Genomic DNA, 6,756 nt, shown 5'->3' with positions numbered 1-6,756 from the left:
CCTCACAATTAAAGGCACTCTTCCACAGCGTAACTCTGATATGTAGAGATTTCTGACTAGCTGTGTGGAGCTGCCTCCATGTTTTTTATACATACGAGTAGAGGACTGTTCTGTTGCTGTTTTGTCCAGACAGTTTTATTCATTTTTCAAAGGAAGACAAGCAACATGAAACAGTAATGACTAGAAGGGCACTCGAATAAAACAGACCTCCGCTACGGCCAGTAGTCCTGTCTTCTTTAATATGCAAATCTGAGAGCACAGCCACTTTACATGTAGTCACAGAAATGTCTCCTAAATTGCACGTGATAAACATTAACTGCCCCTTGCAACTGTTGTAAAACAGGGTAAATAAATATACAAGTAGTAAGAGACAGTGTTTGCAAGATTTTTAGCTTTTATTGAAGTTGTACCTGTCACTGTTGCATCCTCTGACAGACGCTGATTAAAAAGCTGGAAATATGGTATGTATTGGTGTCATCTGTTCATATTTTAGGATGGATAAGTCTTTACCACTGTTCTCTGCAGGTAAATTTGAGCACCTTGTCATTTTAACATGTAAAAAAATTCCAAAATACAGAAAACAACATGGCATGAGGGGCCGTCAGAGTGTGTCGGTGAAGATTCTCAGTCATCCAGGTCGTGGTAATCTTAAGTGCTATATTGTATGCAACTGGACTTGCTTGAGTTTCTTGAAAACGTTTCGCCTCTTATGCAAGAAGCTTCTTCAGCTCTCTAGATTGTCTCTCGAATCCCTGTACCAGTCGAAGGGCATTCCTCCCAAATTGATTGGCAACATATCGATGAAGAGTCTCAGTCAACCAGGTCATGGTAATCTTAAGTGCTATATCGGAGGCAACTGGACTTGCTTGAGTTTCTTGAAAACGTTTCGCCTCTTACCCATGAGGCTTCTCCAGTTCTCTAGATGTTCTTTCAAATTCCTGTACCAGTCAAAGGGCATTCTTCCCAAATTGACTGGCAACATATCGGTGAAGATTCTCAGTCATCTAGACCGTGGTAATCTTAAGTGCTATATCGGAGGCAACTGGACTTGCTTGAGTATCTTGAAGAAGCTTGAATTGAAGCTTGAACCTCTTGAACTGAAGAAGCCTCTTGGATGAGAGGTGAAATGTCTTCAAGAAACTCAAGCAAGTCTAGTTTCCCACAATATACTTCTATACTTCTTTGTGTCTAAGTGACTGACAGAGACAGCCATTTTTAGAAATGGTCCATTGTTGACAGAGAGCCCTGCATATGGCAGCAGCGAAACAGGCTGCAGTGTAACCACTTGGGGCATTTGGCACCATCAATGTAACTCCATTAAAAGTGACACCTTTCTCCTTACCTTTTGCTTCATGCAGTCTGTTTGTTATTGTGTCTAACTAAGTCTTGTTCACGGAGATGTCTTGTTCTTAAATCTTGCGGACTTTTCCACATTATTATAATCTGCTAAATATTCAGCCATGGACACTACAAATCTTTTATGTAACACTAAGATGCGTGTTCTGTAGTCAGGTACAACAAACTCTGCCTAGCACTCCTTCCTCCAAATCTCACGAATGTTTTCACCATTGTCTTTACCCAACACATCACCTCTCCTGAGATTTCAGAACGAGACCTCTCTTTCTGTCCATTGTAATAACAATCTGAGCCTGTTAGTGGCAAAAACAAAACTTTCCTATGATAAGATGAAACAAGATGATGAACTATTTATTTTTAACAAAAATCGCAATAGATTTAAAGCCTGGTACGTCTGAGAGATGCACAAATAACCACATAGTAATTGTGACACGTTAATCTATTTGTCGGAATTCTTAGTAACCAGATATGATCTAAACTGAGCATTTAGATCAGGGTTGTCAAACTCATTTTGGTTCATGGGCCACTTACTGTTCAATTTGATGGCACATGGGCTGGACCGGTAAAACCATTGTGTAATATCTCCAAACTTTCCCTTTTTTATCAGAAGACGTACATTTTAAAAACACTAATCCATTTACAAACTGGATGAGAAACAGCCTGTGATGTCTTTAATAGAATCAATGCAGTTTCAACAATATTTCTCAGATGTTCCACATTCAGTCAGTCTGCATTTTTCTGTACATTTCGTCTCCTGTGTAGTACCCCCAACATCACTGCACCACAGTGAAAGAAAAGACCTGTATTGTGGTCGTGGTGGAAAAGCCTCTGAAGCAGCATTTTACATTAAGAAAGATACTCAATGTTTAACTTGACACCCCTGATTCAGATGGAGATCTACAGTTGTTACTGCTGCATTTAAAGAGATGCAGCTGGAATTATTCACCTGGTGGAGACAACGATCTTTGACTGAGAATTCAATCTGATCAGTGAAGCACAGCCTGGTGACTGGGCTGCTGTATTGATGGAGCAGAGGAGGCAAGCACATAAGAGCTGTCTGCAAATTAAAAAAAAAAAAGATTATTTGAGTCTTCTCATCCCTAAAACTCAGCATCTTCAGAGATGCACCACTCACAGCTTTCATCAACATGTTTTCCATTTGCTGTTGGTGTTCTTTCCCTCATGAGACCAGAGTCGTGAGACAGACTTCCCAATAACATCTCAAACAATCCTTAAAATCTAATGGTGCAAAGCAGGACACAGTCTTTAAATGCTTCCCAGCTCAGCTGTGCGGCCATTAATCTGCAGCACATTCCAGCCTGATCATGACATGACTGATGACAACCCTCTTGATTAACACATCATGTCCAGTCCCTTGCACTTCTGATGTGCGCAGCTGGCTGACGCTGCGGGACATTTCTCCTGCTGCCCTTGCTTCCCAATTCAAGGCGCTCTGCACACTCAGGAAAGTCTGCATCTGCCACATCGACTGTTTTGATGCCAGTGTCGGAGTCAGTTCGGCCAGCTAATCAGCATCACGGGAACACGATCCCGCCCCCCGGCTACTCGGCCCGGCCAATATTGGTAACCTTAAACTCCAATGAATCTGAGGGGAGCGCTGGATTACGTTTATCTTCATGGGGATGAAATGGAGAGCGGAGGGAGTGGGGGCATGGAGAGTTTAGGGAGCAGCAGGAATAATGTGAGTAGACTTAAAATGATGTGCAGGCACAGCAGAACTCTGTAGGTCACAGACTCTTGGAGAAAAAGTAGCAGCAGCAGCAGCTAAAATACACCATTTTAAACCTCTTCAGTAGTACAGATCCATCCTTGCATTACAGTGTTGTGCAGACAATCATTGTTCAAACCCGTGAAAGATTAAAGTCTAGTCAAGGACTCAAGGTTTTGATATCAAATAGGATTATGTTACGCTAATTTACAGGGAAATGTGTAAGTTTAAATACCTTTTTTTCCTCAGTATTTTGCTGATATTGATCTTATGGCAGTTGCTATGCCACAGCCTACAGCATCATGGCAGAGGCAAGAACCCAGGTGTCCGTCGCCAACAATTATGATGCACCACCTGACTTTCTGGCAGTACATTTCTGATTTTTTTCTTGGATATTTACCACTCTAATCTCAGAGAATTACCGCAATTGCTGAATACTAGCCCTAACCATGGCCTTGTCAACCTAACCCTAACTGCTTTTGACCTTGACGCATCAATGTGACGAGTACTAGCCAATCTCAGCATGCACTGGAATCCATTATATCGCATCATAGTGTGTGCAAATAGCCAAATACCTGCAGTGTGGCGATTCTCACCCAGGTGCAAATACACTCCGTTATCTTACCCCTACATTAACCTGTGTTTATAACCACAAATTACCTCGCAGCATTCCTGGGGTCGGGTAATATTCCCACCAAGAACAAAGGTGCAAATTGAACAGATAGTGGGAGGAACAGGGAGATAACGGAGGCTCATTTTTGTCCCAGGGAGATCAATTGAGCCGTGGTGTGACCTTGACGATGGAACAGGACAAACCAAGACATTTGAAGACATCTGCCTGGGTTTAGGAGCATTTTTCTGTGTTTTCTTACAGTTTATAGATCAAACGATTAATCAAGAAAATCGTCAGCAGATTAAGTGATAATGAAAATAATAAGTGGTTGTGGGAGAATGTCTTTGTGTCTACAGCAGTCCTACTATTATTTTCTTCTGAATGGTGAAAGCACGGCTCTGTCTTTGTTCTTGGTCTTTAAAATGCACTGCAATCAAATAAAAAGATTAAAATAATTGTTGCTGAGTGTTGGCTTGATTATTTCACTCTACATAACTGTGATGCTGCTGAAGTTATGAAACAGTTTTTAAAACTTCTTTAAAAGTAAATTTAGGGAGAATGTTGGGCCTACATTTGAATATCAGATTAACTCGAGCAGTTTAAGCACAGCTCCCAAATTAATCCACTGCTCTTTGATAAAGTTTAGATCAGTTGCTCGAAACCTTTTCCTGTCAAGAGCCCTAAATTGATAATCATCAGGTCATGGAGCACTATTTGCTTCAGGGACCTCACTCTGAAAAGATTTTGGTTGTTAGGGAACTCCCTCAAGGAAATGGTCCTTGGACCCATGGTTGAAAACCAAAGGCTCAGATCACAGAATAACCATGATAAAAGTTTGTTCCAGGCAGGGACGTAACACCAAATTCTGGGCCCTATGTATAAGCAGTGTCTGTGGGCCCCTCCACCCTTCCTATCTTGATCCATGTCTGTCTCATGCATCTCAGGCCCCTCCTCCCATTGGGGCCCTTTGTAATGTATATCAACTTTAGCCTCGTTTCCACCAAACACTTTCAGTATGGTACCTTTGGAATCAAAGTAACCCTTCAGACATGGTACCTAGACCCTAGACTTTCCACCACAACAGTACCCTAAAGGCCCATTTATGCTCCCTTTATGTATGAAAATGTATACGTCTGTTTCAAACGATGTTACCGTAATGCCCACATACTTCCATGCATCCTTTACGTTGGCATGGATGTTAACCAATATATCCACCAGGGGGCAGCCCAGAGTCAAAAGTTTATGACAACAACAAACTCAAAAAACAAACATGGCAACTGTGGAGGAGATAATGATAATGTACCTCTTGCATAAAAGACAAAAACCGAGGGACCCCAGTCAGAGGGTGCGAGGGTCAGCCCTGGGAGCGGAGCAGAGCCAGAAGGGCGGGAGAGGGAGAAATATAACAAAGTAACATGAAATAGGAAAAACCTGTCTCCCTCTTTTATTTTATTTTCAGTGTCTCACTAGAGCTACGTATCGGGTAGTGACAGCAACACTGCCCCCACGGTTTCTGGTGGTACTGCTCCGTTTGGCCGGTATCCATAAGCTTTATGGAAACGTGCAGAAATACGGACGAAATGAACGCGGAGCACGGACAGAAGGCTGCGTCCGTATCCGGGTCTGTATTCAACGTTGAGCATAAATGGGCCTTTAGATGTGGGCGAGGATGTTGTCACTCACTGCTCCGTCCAGCACTCAAAATAAAACAGGCTGCAGTGAGAGTCTTTCTCCATGGGGTATTTAAAAATAGCAGGTTTGTGCATTTAGTCCTTCTCAGGCAAGCTCAGGAGTTTAGTGTTGCTGGAGCCCACAGGAACGACACTCTATGACGCTTTTTTTTTCCCCCTCCGAGTGAGGATTGGGATATATGCAGTTCACGTAATCCGGTCAAAATTAATAAAGATTTGTAAACGCTTGAAGATCCACTCATTACTAAAAGTGTATGTCATATAAAAATTAAAGTGATGATCAAAGTTGTCACAGTGAAATTTAAGGTGTGCTGATGGATTCACGTCATCAACTCGTGCATTGAGTGACAATACAAGTTAACATTCCACCTTAAAAGTTTCCGTCAGTCGGCAGTTATTTTTACTCAGACTCCAGCTGCTGCAAGAGGCAGCAAAACATCCTTTCATTTTATAGTTACAGTGTACTAATAAAACTCTCCACAGTATGAACAGTGGTTACATGAGCCTCAAAACCAGCCACAACTCAGCCCTGAGCAGAGTGACCGTCCTCTACTGACCAATCAGCAGACTGCAGTGTTCACAGCTCCACCTTTTAGATCTGTGTGCTAGGTACCCCAACAGAGGGGGGACCAAAAATGGGGACGGTAAGGAACGGTTCCATTGGTACCATCCTCAACTTTTCACAGTGGAAACTGAAAAACGGACTGCGTACTGCTCAGTGGAAACGGGCGCCCCTGGTTCCAGGTACATGTCCTGTGAATCAGATTTCACAGTAAGACACTACTGATCCGAGTCACTTTAAGTCATTCTCCCTCTGCTCTGCTAATGAACAAATTAAGGATGAAACAGAGCTAATTTTAGGCCAAATTTAACCTCATTTGCCCTGCGGCCACTTGGGAGTCCTTCAGTGACCCTCAGCAACCCACAGAGCCCAGTTTGGCCACCTCCGCCGTACGGTATTAACTCAACTGCAGCAATTCCCCACAGTTCCTCCAGCTTTATAAATTTAATTGAGTCACATTGAGTTTCACTGCATGCTCCTGCTACGGAGCTTGACTCCTTCCTGGCACCAACTGGCCCTTCTCCAAAAAATATTTGAATGCAATAAATATAAAGTCTCATTGATCTTCAATACAACAATAAACATCTGTTCCACTTGTGTGACTCATTTGCAGTGTGACTGTTTCTGAGCGTGTGGGCTGCTCACAAACACACAAAAAAGAACAGTGAAGTAATGAAACCGAGTAAGCAGAAATAAATGATTAGTGCAGGATCTAATCTCTCCTTTAACTCTCTTCCTCCCTCCCTCCCTCCTCCTCCTCTTTCTCTCTCCCTCTCTCCCTCTGTCTCATTTCCATTCAGTCTGT

This window comes from Epinephelus fuscoguttatus, linkage group LG20 (genome assembly GCF_011397635.1).
Source record: "Epinephelus fuscoguttatus linkage group LG20, E.fuscoguttatus.final_Chr_v1".
Taxonomy (NCBI): Eukaryota; Metazoa; Chordata; class Actinopteri; order Perciformes; family Serranidae; genus Epinephelus; species Epinephelus fuscoguttatus.
This window is presented reverse-complemented; position numbering follows the sequence as displayed.